The 15367-nt window shown below is 33.4% G+C and overlaps 1 non-coding gene across 1 annotated transcript; it reads left to right on the top strand.

Moving 5' to 3' along the window:
- The first annotated feature begins 11563 nt into the window (after positions 1-11563).
- On the top strand, positions 11564-11637 carry Trnat-agu (transfer RNA threonine (anticodon AGU)). Its single transcript has one exon. It is a non-coding gene; the product is annotated as a tRNA-Thr (tRNA).
- The last annotated feature ends 3730 nt before the right edge of the window (positions 11638-15367 follow it).

The following is a 15367-nucleotide window of genomic DNA, read 5'->3' as shown; positions in this document are numbered from 1 at the left end:
AAATGTAAATGGTGGCTTGCGTGATTTGAATAAACTAAAGTCTGTTTTAGAAATATTTGAAGAGAAAGAAGACATATTTTATTATTGCAAGAAACCTTTTGGGATGATGAGTTTGCTGAAAGTATTAGACAAAATGAAATTTGGAATTGTGACATTTTATAGTAATGCTGACAATAGGAGGGCGGGTGTTGCTGTTTTAGTAGTGAGAGAAAGGAAAAATCAGGTGACACAAGAAATGATTGAAAAAGGTAGAAATATATATCATAAAATCGTTATTGTTGATAGAGCGATTGATTTAATCAATATTTATGCTCCAAATGTTGTGATTGAAAGGTATTCCTTTTTCATGAAGCTAAAACATATTTACATAATAATACTAGTGATTGCACTATCTTGGCTGATGATTTTAATACAGCTTTAGCAGGAATTGATTGTAACAAAACCCTACATATTGATGATGTAGCTGTTTGTGAGCTTTACAAAAAAATTATGATAGGAATATTACCGATTTATGGAGATAACGAAAACCTGGTACTCATATTTTCTCCAGAAAACAAGTTGTACTACACGAAATGAAGCAGAATAGAATAGGTTAATTTCCTCAAAATTGCATTCCATTGTGCAAAACATTTACTATGCAAATATATCCTTTAGTGATCATTCTTTCGTGTACCTTAAACTAAATACCTGCAAAGTGCAAACAGGGCCTGGATTATGGATACTAAATAGCAATGTCCTTGTGAGGAAAAATATATACAGAGAGTGAAATCAGTTCTTACCGAGGGAAAACTGAATAAATGTATTTCAGCGAACCACTAATTTGGTGAGATAATGTAATAGAAAATTAAACAATTTTGGCAAGTATAATGTGCAAGAAGAAGTAAGGAAAGATTACAAGAATATTTTAGATTGGAAAATGAATTGAAAGCATTTTCAGAAACAGTTGCCAATAAAGAATCATAAAACACTGACACATATAAAGAAATAAAACATCAGTTAAGTGACTATGAAATTTAATTTTGTCGGGGTGATATATTATGATCTATGGCGAAGTGGGTGATGGAAAGCGATATAAATAGTAAATACTTTCTAATCTTGAGACAATATCAACACAAGAAAATTGTAATCAATGAATTCATTGATTATGACGATATAATTATTACAAATACAACTGAAATCTTAGGTGAAATATATCAGTTTTATAGTGATTTGTATTCTTCGGTACCTACTGATGATCATCCTAGAGATTCACTTTCAAATTTTGTAAACTGTTCTGTGCCTGATGAGGGTAAAGATATGTGTGATGCCATAATAACAGTTGATGAAATACATGCAGCTATAAAAAGGATGCCTAAAAATGAAAGCCCCGGCACAGACGGATTGACAGTAGAGTGGTATTGTGAATTTTATGATTGTATATACGATATGCTATTGCACATCTTTCAGAGTGTTAATAATGACAATATTACGTTGACATCAATACGATTTGGGGTTATATCGCTTATTTATAAAAACAAGGGGGATAATAGAAGGTTGCAAAATTGGCGCCCTATATATTTTTTATGTATGTTATTACATTTTATCAACGATTTGCTATACGCGTTTAAAACTGGTATTACCTAACATTATATTTCACACTCAGACATGTTGTACAGTTGGGAGAGAGTTTTCTGATACCACACTCACTGTAAGAGATATTATAAATATGTTTGAGACAGCCAGTCTTGAAGGATACGTCTTAAACATTAATCAAGAAAAAGCGTTTAACCGAGTTAGCCACTCATAGCTGTTTTACAAGAGTCCGGGTTTGGTGACAATTTTATTCAGTGGATAAAGATATTTTATAGTGAAATTAAAAGCAGTGTTAAATGCAATGGGCACCTAATGAAGCTCTTTTTAATTGACAAGTCAGTTAGACAAGTTTCTTCTATATCAGCAATGTTATATGCATTAGCAGCAGAACCCTTAGGGCCTCGCTATCGAAGCAAATCCTTATATCAAAGGTGTTCCACTCCCACTCTCTAACAATGCAAGTAGTCTTTCAACATGCAGTCGATAAAACATCTTGAAAATTGCGGACACACAATCCATTAATCAATTTTTTAATGTACTTGACTTGTATTGTAAAGGATTCGGTGCAAACTTGAACAAGGAAAAAACAGAACTTCTGTGTGTTGGATCTTATAAACTCTGATGAATATTGCAAACAACTAAAAATTCAAATTTGTGATCAAGTCATCTTATTTTTAGTAGCTTATGTTGGAAATTGTGCAAAGTTATGTGAGCAGATGAACTGAAATGATATATATTCTAACATTAAACACTTATTGCAACTGTGGACACAGATACATCTGACAATACAAGGAACATGTACAGTAGTTAATACCTTATTAGTTTATAGAGTTTGGTACATAGTGTCAGTTCAGCCTCTTCCCGATATGACTGTTGATGAATCAATTATTGCTCAAGTTTATCTGGTCAGAATTCCTATTTGGTCAACTATTATACCCTAATTGGTGATAAGCAAAACGGCCGACTACAGTTAACTGATATCAAGATGAAAATATATTCATTCAGATTAATTTTTTTTAAAAGATACCTTGATGTGAATTGCCATGTTATGTGGAAAACTACCTTTGATTACCTTTTATCTACTGTTCTGTACATGAAGTTGACAAACGATTTGTTTCTCGTGTCCTTAAATAAGCAACAATCGAATACTTTCCTATATTTTACAGAGAAATATTTCATGCATGAGAAATGATATACGAATCAAATCCTGAGATCAAAACCGAAAAAATAAAAAAGACTACAAATGCACAATAGAAAGTACTTGTATACAATTGGGCTGAATAATCCTTGTTACAACAGAATCAAGGCCTATTATAACCATTGGGAGAAATATGTATCTCAAAGTTGATACCAGAATGTATTACCTCTGTTCATGTACAACTCAAATATTTTACACGTTTTAATGTACTTTTATTTTCAGGAAGTAGCCTCTGTTTCCTTTTGGAGTAAGATATTTAGTTTGGAAACGCGTAACCTCTGGAAATTGTTACATTTGCCTTTCAAGACCACAGATTATATAGATTTTAATTACAGAATAATGCACATATGAATATTTACAAAAGAGAGACTGAAATACTATGGCAAAATTGATAATGACTTATGTCCAGTATGCCAGTTGGAAACAGGATTTTTTTCTCACATGTCTTTGAAATGTCCTGAATTAAGCTCTGTTAGGAACTATGCTGTATATATAGTTGCGATTCTTTCTAAACATTGTAGAGTTAGTGTTCTTAATAGCACTTACTATGAACAAATACTCATGATAGGATATAGCAAAGACGCAACATCAGTCAATATTTAATTTTTGAATTACATTCTGAGCATTGCTCGATTTTCTTTTAACAAAAGACGAAACAGCATGTCGGTATTGCGAAAAGAAAACATCGAAAGATTGTTTCAATATTTGACTAGGAAATACATATTATATGCGCATCAATACATAAGACAAAAATCAGGCCTTGAATTCAAAATATTTTGTCGACGATAATCCGTTAATGAGAGTAGAAGGAGAATTTTTTTATTACTTTGTACAATTAATGTTTTGTAATAAAGCACCACAAACTACTATGTACATATGACTGTATACTTTTAACTTACATATTGTATAGAACGTTTTCCTAAATAAAGAAACAAGAGCACCTGTCTAGTAAACGGGAGGTCGAGAATTCGAATACCACTGGAGCCTCGAATGATTATTTTATGTTTTGTTAGGGTTCCGATCCCGTTTGGCATCATCACTGTTAGTCAACAATCGTCGATCCACTTCGTGGAATACCAGTCCTTGGTATATCAAGCCAGCTGAATTAGTGTTTTGAACAATTGCCCGTTTGGAGGCCCTGAGGCGATGTTAATGTTAGCCTTGAATGTAGAGCAAAGATGACTTATTCCAAGATACCGACTAATCTGATAAGGCCTCTAACAGTAATCATAACAAGTTGAATTTTGAATGAACAACTGACAGTACAAGTGGTAATGTTAGTTTTTGAAAGTAGTACACTTTACACAATTAGTAACAACAAATGCTGGTTTCTCATCATTTTACAAGTTGTTAATGTTGTCAACTCAGGCTTCCTGTTGCAATAAAGAAAATCAGTCTTCGCAAATACATGTCAAATTTATTTCATGCTTAAACTAGCTAATTCTAAAGAAATGATTATTCTTACAGAAAAGGTTTTGAAGGTTAGAGAAAAAATTAAAGAAAAAAGAAGCAACATAATGAAGGACAACATTAGTTCAAGACTGCAATTCTAAGAGTATGATGGGTTTTTTCAACGTTTATCGTGTATAAAATGTTAGTTTCGGACATGCACAGTTGAAGAAGTAAAAGGGTATACCGCCATAGACGATAAAAATGAACATTACACTGTTAATCAAACTCGAAACTAAAAATCGACATACAAATTCCAATACTAAATTTATTTGAAAACCTTGGACATCTTGAGAGAAATGCAGGCTTCAGTGGAATTAGAAACTCTTGAATTTCAGTGTACGACTTTAACATTCTAACTTATATTTATATGTTATGCATTTGGTAAAATAACAACTGAAAATACTGCAAAGTGTCCTTAAATATACCTTTCAGTATAAATATATAAGTGTTTTCAGTGACTACCTCTTCTTCACGAATACCTAACAAGGCATTTAACTGTTTCCATTTCTACTTTTTGTTTCGAAACTATTCATTTTTTAAATTCTACAAGTGGTATTTATTTAAAAACAACGATAACATCCTTTTGCGGATTTATTTATTTCTGAACCAATAAAACTACTAGATGTGTTGTGCAGGTATTTGTGTATTTTTCATACGAAATAACGTTTCGGTAAATACTAATTTCATTCTACGTGTTGCTTTTTTGTCAATATATTATAAGGAAAAAGGTATATATGTGTTTTTTTGTTGTTGTTGTAATAAGTACCACGAAGAATGCTATTATACTTGCTGCACAGCCATCGATCTAAAGAGCGTCCACCATTGTAAACGGTGCGTTGCATACCGATATTTGCAGTAATTCCAACCTCTTCAAATTAGGGACATTTGTTTGTCTTTACTTTGATTTATTTTCTCAGAGTATAATTTCGTGTTTATTGCTGTTTATCTAACAATCGTTGAGCTGAAGGTTAGTAAACATGCCAACAAAGGAATGCACCTTTGAAAGATGCTACAATATGCTATACCAAACTAATAAAAATTGCACAAATTGACATCTAAGGCAAGATATTACAGATTAAATGGTACAATATGACTTCAGTTAGGCATATCGATCTTCCTACTGAATACACATGGAAACCCATATATTAACAAACATTGAATGAAGCCTTTTCCTTTTAAATGTACATATTATAATAACGCGTTCGCAAAATTTAAATTTACAATTATTAGTTCAACGCTTACAACTCCTTTGGCTGGCCATTTAGAGATCAATAAGAATTATTACAAGATCTTGATTCATTGTTATCGGCCAAAAAGTCAAAATGTTGTTTGAAAGTAGTGTAGATTCTGTCACGTTTGTCAAATTGTAGGAAAACGCAATCAGAAGATACCTAGGGTTCATGTGCAACGTATTCCTGCATTTGAAGAAACATTTAGCATAATCATGGTAGGCTGTGTCGGTGCCTTACCTAAGACCAAGCCATGCAACCAATACCTGTTGACCAGAATATTTGTGTCAACAACATTCCCAGAGGCAATTCCTTTAAGGAATATTAAAACCGAAAGAAAGTAAAAACTTTGATAAAGTTTGTTTTACTCAGTTTGGTCTGATCAAGGGTCACATTATACGTCTGGATTTTTTCAGCAACGTATGTATGAATTGGGCATCCAGCAATTCCAGTTTAAAATCTAATTAAGGTACGACCAAACAACAATGGAGAGAACCTTTCCATCTGGGAATATAATATTGTTTCTCTTGCTCGTTTTCAAGGTCTTCTTCTGATAACTATTATGGTCTTTATAAAGTTAAAAGGGAATGAGAAAGTTAACCTAAATATTAGTACCCCAGGAATGTAAAAGTATTAAAAGAGTACCAATAATCATGAAGTCTATTTAGTAGTACTGTCCCACTCAGTGAAGATTTAAGCGATGGAATGCAATTGGACTGTAGTGGTTTGGAGCAACCAATCTTCGGAATTCAGAATGAATAATATGGACAGACACTTTGATATATGTAACAAATTTCAAATCTGCAACTACAACAAAAGAATGAACTAAAAATGCTATTACTTCAACGCGAGTACTTGGTTCTACTCGAACAAATAAGATCTACAGTGACAATGGAATTGTACATTAAACACCTATGAAACAGCGTCAGTTCCAGATGAACGCTCTCAAACAGGAATGTATGGAAAAAGAAGTTAAGTATTTGCTGGAGAATGATTTCATAGACGGATTAAAAAACGACCTGTGTTCAACATGCATACATGTACCGAAACCAAGCATTACCTTCCGCATGTACGCACACTATAGAAAGGTGGACAGTGTGACTAAAACAGATTCATATCCATTGCCAAGAATCGATAACTGCATTGGAAATACAAAACATGTCATGCAATATGACCTTCTGAAAGGATTCTGACAAATTCCACCTCCATAAATGTCAAAGGTAATTTTGGTATTCGTGACTACAGATGGAGAATAACAATATAAAGTGATGCCGTTTAATGAATATGATTATACCTAGTCTTGATAGTTGTGATGCTTACATAGATGATGTCGTCATCTACAAGGACACCTGGAAAGATCACTTAGAGACGAAATTCGGAAATTCTCTGATAGATTCACTGATTCAAATTTGACAATTAATGTAATCAACGTGACTTTTGTCATGCTTATGATACATTGCTACGACATTTCGTGGGACACGGACAAGTTAAACCTTTCAATTCTAAGGTCAAGGCTATCTCTGAATGCCCTGTCCCTATCCGAAAAAAATCAACTGATGTAGTATTTGGGTATTGCTGGATACTATTGGAAATTGTCATGCGTTCTTTCAATAATTGTCGAACCCCTGACACAAATTTACGTTATAATTATTATTTGCAACTGAAGCAAGTAACTGGCATATATTATTGTAATTTGAAATAGTTAATAAGCATACAATCGACTTCCACTTTAACACTCAATTCAATACGTTTAGTCCCAATCTTTTCTTGCAAACAATTGAAAACATCCAAAATGATCAGCTTTTAATAAACCATTTAGCATGTATTTGCGAAGCAGGGAGTCAGTGCCAGATTGACTCCTGTTGAGGCTCTGGGGCCCTTAGGCAGTAGAAATTGTGCCCCCCCCCCCCCGCACATTATTGCCAAAAAGGCGTAATTTGAAGTTATCAGAAAAGCATACACGAGAAAGAAGCACGTATTCAAGACTGTTGTCATACCAGCGCATTCGAGGATCATAAAGCTATTCGGCACATTCGATTCATTTGGACGTCATGGTTACTATTATGGCCGTAATCCCTAGAATTCACAAGAATTCAGCATCGTCCAGCTGTTTGGGCTAGGTTATATAAAATTGCTTGGTACCTACAAATAATATGCAAGCTATAAAGGCATAAATTGTCTCCTTTAGCTTGTAATAAGAATGGCAAAAAAATATACTTACAGTTTTACATCCAGAATTTCCTCAAAATATACTTTCTTAGTTCTGCAAGTCCGAATTACATGAACCATGTCATGAGTTCTCAAACTTGACTACACATTTTGAAATTGTACTCTAATTTCGACTATATTCCAAGTGCAATTACGTCGTTCTTACTGCACTCAAAATGAAATAAACATTAAATTCAATAGCGTCTTTTTGATAATTGCATTTGAAACACTTCATATATTTCCCACATTATGATTTCAAATAGTCAATGACATAAGAAATGCACTTGCAGATGTAAACCGTAAACACGCTTCTTCAATCCGATGTATTTCATGTACAATTTGCACAGATGAATCCAGTCCAAAATCACGAACTTTAGTAGAATTTAGAACAAGTACCAAATTATTTTCATTCCAGAACAAATGGAAAATTTGTTGCAATGCGCATTCTTTCAAAATATGACTGCGAATTTCAATTTTAACTAGTCACGAAAAAAAATTCGATAGTTATCCTGAGTGCGCAACTAAGTTCAAATTTATCTGGGCGGAGTTATGTGCGCATTAATAATGTTGTTGTTGTGTACTGATCAATCTGCGTTTGTTTATTTAGTTTGGATTACGGTATAAATGTATTTACGTTCTTTCTTGTAATGTATTATGTTTATATAATTAAACTTTAGGTCGAATAAGAAAATGAGCATATCATAACAAGGTTGCTGCATTTTTATGGGAAAATATGAACTGGTTTTGTCGGATGGATATACTGTACACCCAAGGTCGTGCAGTATTTCCACTCCAACAACTCGTTCGTATTATCCCATACAAATGCAGCAGTTTATAAACACTATTCCAACACTGCATAATGTCATCGAAATCCAGCTTTTCGATAGTCCTGTGAATCTTACTTTACACCCCAACATAAATGTCCAAATATAAAAAATGCGGTAGGTAGGATCAGAGGAAATTCGGATTACGAGTACCCACGACATTTTTGGTTCTCGCCACCAAACCAAATTATTAAAAACGAACTTGAACATTCAAATTAGAGTTATCGATCTGATGATTATATGATGAGTATATGCCCTTAAAATAATTAACAGATAAGAGTTAAAAGCAAAAGGTTTTGTAAAATTCAACAAATACTTTATTATCTTAAAATACAAAGTGAAAATGCAAAAAGGAACTTAGGGTAATGTGAATGAAATCCCAAATATTGATAGAATTACAGACCCAAGTCCTAAGAATAAAAGTTCTGAATAGACGTTAGTGAATTCCAAATAAGTCCAACACTGAAGGTGATGGTGTGGCAGTGGCAGTCCCTATCGTGTTGTACAAACACTTTTGTTGAGCACATTATTATAATTCCAGGGTTGAATTCACTATAAATCGAAGTGAATGTCTGTGTCAAATTATTATTTTATATCAGTACTCTGTATTTTCCAGAGCAAATCACTGAATTAAATAATTTAAACAAATAAATTCCTGTCCAAATGAACTTTTGGACATGGCAATAATACAAATTTGATTTTGCTAGATCATAAAGCACAAATGAATAATCTTTCAAGTGACAAGATTATATAGTCCTCCACTTGACGTGAGGTCACAATTCACATTTGCTAAGAAAACAAGCAATTACCTATTAGAAACGAACGTTCTAGAAGGTTCTTAAGGTTTATAAAATACAATGTCCGCTATAATAAGAAGTTATGTTTTAAAAATTATAATATATGACTTGGAATATGTCAGGTACGCCAGGTAAGTATTGAGGAATTCCAATAACATAGGCCCAGACCCAAATAAACATCTTTACTTATATCAATAATGATCCTGATATTAAATCCATACACACGGATCATAGTTTACTATGTAGTAGTTGTTTATAGAATAAAATAAGCAAAATCAATAATTCAAGTTAAGTAGAAAATAAACTTGATTTTGGGCAAGGTTATTTCCAATATACAAAGTTACATTTGAATGACATATAATGAAAGAAAACTACATAAAACAAAGAAGCAATGCAAATTAAATGTACATAAACAATTAAAAATATACTATTAGTCACAAAAGATCGTAAGCAAACACATTTGAAATGTGGAGAAAAATGTAAAGATAACTTTAATATAATTTTGTATCAATTACATAGCTTTTAGAATGATCTTGTAAATGCTTGCCCAGTAAAATTACAACATTTCATAGGTGTTAATTGAATGCATGCATATCTTTATTTGCGTCATCTTGAGTGCGAGTACTTAGAGAGCTCCCCTTATAAGTAGTCCAACGTCTTCATAAGACTGAATACCCAGAACGATTCTGATACTTGACCATGGAAAAAAAAGATTTTTAAAAAAGAAAACCTTGATCTCCTATTTACTCAATTCTCGCACAGACCAATTGATCCATAATGCGAGAGCCGAACCTTCTTATATAACAGGGCCCAAAGTTGTATATGACATTCATCATTAAACAAAAGCAATAACATTGTTGCATTCTGTGTTGGTCTAGCATTCTATTACCTATTCATCACAAATCTTTTCCAGTTCCGCAGTCGGTAAAAATATCCAGTCCAATCAATGTTTGTAACTGAGTCGATAAGAAAATTTCTGCCGATTAACTTAGATAAAATACAAATAAAAATGAGCAGTATCAGAAACGCATTTTGCATCGATGGAGGCACTTTTACGACAAATTGTTGCGCTCACGGACCATAATGTTAGTTTTTATAGCGGCGATTTCAAATGCAATGTTTTAAAATACATCCCACGAGTCCATGAGTCACTTTGTTACCTTGCAGAAACGATGTGTGTTTGCATAGAAAATTTAAAAATGGGACTAAAATTATCACGGAGACTCGGGACCTTGATCGCCCTTGTTTATGACCTTGAATAACTTTGCTACCCAGATGACAATGGACGCAGACGCAAACAATTTTGATTTGTAAACAAATTATGTACAGTCACGTAGTAGGCGCTTTACGTTGTGGTTGTTTAAATTCTTTTCCGAATGAAGTAAAGCAGATGTTTCCTGAACTGCCACACTATCTGCATTTGCACATTACGAGTTAAGGTTTTTGATACAATGTTTCAGATTTAGGCTAGTTATACAAGAAAGGATCCTTACAAATAACATGGAAGTGACAAGGCATATATTGTCTTCCTTATCTGGTGATAAGAATGGCAAAAATATGCTTGCAGTTTTACATCTTGAATTTCATCACAATGTACTTAGTTCTGCGAATGCGAATTACGTGAGAAATGTCATAGGTTCTTAATCTTGATAACGCATTACTAAATTGTTATGTAATTTCCAAAATAATTTCATTCTCCTTACTGCACTCAAACAAAAAAAAAATAAGCAGTACATTCCATTGCGTCTCTCTGATAAATGCAATTGAAACACTTCATATTTTCCCACATTATGATTTCAAACATTCAATGACAGAAACAGAAACACATTTGCAGATGTCAACATCTTCTCCTTCGCTTATTCAGTCCGATGTATTTCATGTGGAATCGTCAAATATAAATCCAGTCCACAATCAAGAAATTTCGTAGAATTGAAACAAATACCAAATCCTATACATTCCAGATCAAATTGAAAACTTTTTGCAATGTGCATTCATTAACAATATGACTCCAAATTTCAATTTTAACTAGACACGCCGTTTTCTTTCGAAAGGTATGTCGAGTTCGACTAAGTTAAAATTTATCTGGGTGGAGATGTATGCTCATTATTAATGTTAGTGTTGTGTAATGATGAATATGTGCTTGTGTCCTCGTCAGATCTTCGCGTAGGACAGCGGCGATCTGATAGGAATCAGAATAAGCATGCAAAATCAATGACTGCCGAGGTTTAAGAGATGGCAAGTGATTACAACATAAACAGACCATCATTGAATGCAATTGTGTGAGGCTCCATAGTTCAGTTGGTTAGAGCGCCAGTCTAGTAAACTGGAGCGGGAGGGTTCGAATCCCACTGGAGCCTGTTAAGACTATCTTTATGATTTTCAAGGTTAAGACCTTATGCGACATCATCTTTCTCCATTCACAGTTATCACAAAGACAGTTGTTTTGCAAAATATTTAATATCATATAGACACATTGAATCAGTTTGTATGGTCAAACATATAATCCTCTAATGAAAATTCTACAAGATAAATCGTCCATTTTTGTTTCCCAGTATTATCCGCTCATGGAACAACGTGTCTACTTCATATTTGGATGGTATGCCTTTTACTTTACAGTCATATTTGTTGGTAAGAATGCAATCTATTTCAATGTTTTTTTCATATCTTTCAGCACATCATCGAACAAATCTTTTAATGATATTTGTAAGGCATACTGAGGAGGTTACAACTGACATTCGTTTTCAACCCAACCAATGGCAAAGACACAATTGTCATCGATGGTGTTACCACCAGTATGGGAAATCAGAATGTTATAATCTACATTGTGAAAACATATAGGGCGCCAATTTGGAACTTTATATTATCCCCCTTGTTTTTATAAATAAGCGATATAACCCCAAATCTTATTGATGTCAACGTAATATTGTCATAATTCACACTCTGAAAGATGTACAATATAATATCGTATACACAATCATACAATTTACAATACCACTCAACTGTCAATCCGTCTGGACTGGGCTTTTTGTTTTATTATCCATCATTTTTATAGCTGTATGTATTTCATCAACTGTTATCATGGCATCACACATATCTTTATCCTTATCAGGTACAGAACAGTTTACAAACTTCAAAAGTGAATCTGTACAATTTTCATCAATAGGTACCGAAGAATACAAATGACTATAAAACTGGTGTATTTCATCTAAGATTTCAGTTGTATTTGTAATACTTACATCGTTTGTATCGCATTCCATCGCCCATTTCACCTTAGATCACAATTTTGCACCCCGACAAAATTCAGTTTCTTAGCCACTAAGCTGATGCTTTATTTCTTTATTCTTGTTAATGTTATATGATTTTTTATTGGCAACTGCTTCTGAAAATGATTTTAATTCATTTTGCAATCTAAACTATTCTTTTATTCCTTCCTTATTACTTTTTGTACATTATATTTGGGAAAATTGTTTAATTTTTTATTTTACTTTATCTCACCAAACGTGTGGTTCACTGAATACATTTCTTCAGTTTTCCCTCGGTAAGAATTGATTTCACTGTCTATACATATTCTTCCTCACAAAGGACATTGTTATTAAGTATCTTTAATCCAGGCTTTGTTTCCGCTTTGCATATATTTAGCTTAAGGTACACGAAAGATTGATCACTGCAAGATGTATCTGCATGGTAAATGTTTTGCACGCTAGAATGCAATATCAAAATATAATATATCCTACTCTTCTTCGTATCGAATAGTACAGACTGTTTTCTGAAGAAAATATGAGTACCAGGTTTTCATGATCTCCATAAATCGGTAATATTCCGATCATAATATAATTTTTGTAAAGCTCACAAACAGCTACACCATCAATATGTAGGGTTTTGTTATGTCGATCAATTCCAGCGAAAGCTGTATTAAAATCACCAGCCAAGATAGTGCAATCACTAGCATTATTATGTAAATATGATTTTAGCTTCATGAAAATGTTATCACTTTCAATCACAACATTTGGAGCACAACTATTGATTAAATCAGTCGCTATCATCAATACTGATTATAAGATGAAAACTTCTACCCTTTTCAATCATTTCTTGTTTCACCTGATTTTTCAATTCTCTCACTACTAAAACAGCAACACCTGCCTTCCTATTGTCAACGTTACTATAAAATGTCACAATTCCAAATTTCATTTTGTCTAATACTTTCAGCAAATTCATCATCCTAAAAGGTTTCTTGCAAAAATGAAATATGGCTTCTCTTCTCTTTACATATTTTAAAACCAGACTTTAGTTTATTCAAATCACGAAATCCATTATCATTTAGAGATACAGTATCTAAAGCCGTGATTATGATGAGTGTATTGAAAGTATCAAATATTGTTGAATGTTTTATCATTTTTGTTAGGTGTTCGTCGCATGCTATGCATTTTCAGGTTAGGTACTGGATGAAACCTTCTCCTCATCATCTGTACTATATTGATATTGTCTATATTAGTACCGTTTTCTTGAGATCTCTTAGCATCGTTTAATCTTTCAACAACTTATTCAACCACCGTCGTGTCATCACCTGAATATGTCACCTATCCATCACCAATTGTATGATTGTTGTTTACTTACTCCTCAGAATCTATTTCTTTATTGGTCATATCATCTCTGCTTATTTAATCTTTTCCACACTTTCTCCACTCATATTATCTTTTTTGCATTCTCAATTTCTTCTTTATCCTCTTCGTCACACGGTAACTCCAGTATTTCTTCCCTCGTAGCATCATCAACCGCCGAATGCATGTATGTAATGTCCTCCCTATAACACGTACATGTTTACCCTCTTTGTTGTATTTGTCGCCTATCTTGCATGAGCACATTAGAGGAAAACTTCCACAACTGTCATTTCTTTGCTTTGTGCAATTCTTAGCTACACGGCCCTACTCCCCACATTTGTAGAATAAAAAAAATCAAGGAATCTTTAAAAACATGGCCCGGATCTAGACACCTAGAACACACCTTTACTTGGTTATTGTGTAATACTCTTAAGTATTGCTGACCATTGACAGTCTGAAATTTCAGACTGTAAGGCAAGGATTTTACCTGCTGTGGAAATTTACTTTTCTATTCCGTATTCTCCTAGCTTCATACTTATATCATCATCAGTGGTGTATGCTGGTAAATGAAGTATTGATACAATACTTGTGTCTGAATATAAGAGAGTACAAAGTGCTCACTTCCAATATCAATTCCACACAAGATATTATATGCTACGTCCTTGTTTAGTAGAGTGACCTCATACAAATTCGCACCTTTCGGTACAACTGCATAGACCGACATATCTCCGGTTGATTATTCTCTACTTCTAATAATATCACTTGCTTTTACCTTCTTCATATCTTTGACAACAATCACCACGGTACATGTTTTCTAAAACTACAAGAAGCTCCTGTCCGTCTATCTATGTGATTCGACATGCTCTGCTTATTATTAGCTAATCCACTGATGTCATTGGAATTTGAATTAGCTCCCAGTGATGCACGTGCAGCACGACGAGGCCCCGAATTCATTGTCACAAGTAATCGTTCTTTGTGTGGCAGATAAACTCTTCCACACACAAACACAATATACCTCTCTTATATGTGAATACCATAACACGAATCTCATAAATGTACCTGTGACAAATTAAAACAGAAACACAGTGTATCAAAAGAAGAAGAAAATTGAAAATTCACGGAGCGATCATCAAACGTGTTTTCATTCTGCTGTCACAACCGGAAACCTGCTTTTTATTTATCTTTTTACATTTTTGTATCCCAGTCCTTAGACGGGCAATTAACCCAATTCAAAATATGGTGGTCATTTGACGTTATGAGTCCAGAACTTTACAGTTACATATCTAACTGGTCAATTCAACAATTCTAAAACCATATTGATGTTTTAGACTTCAATAGCTTTTGTAAACTAAACAAACATTGCACCGTTTATAATGAAAACTAACTTGTTTGCTTAGTAGGAGTTACTTAAAAGAACATAAGAACCAGACAAATCGGAACACTCGAAATCCGAAATCAAACTCTGAGATTGTGAAAAACAAATGTTAAA

Source organism: Sinohyriopsis cumingii, chromosome 6 (assembly GCF_028554795.1).
Source record: "Sinohyriopsis cumingii isolate HCF-2022 chromosome 6, ASM2855479v2, whole genome shotgun sequence".
NCBI lineage: Eukaryota > Metazoa > Mollusca > Bivalvia > Unionida > Unionidae > Sinohyriopsis > Sinohyriopsis cumingii.
Note: the sequence above shows the minus strand (reverse complement) of the source record. Positions and strands in the feature narration are given on the sequence as shown.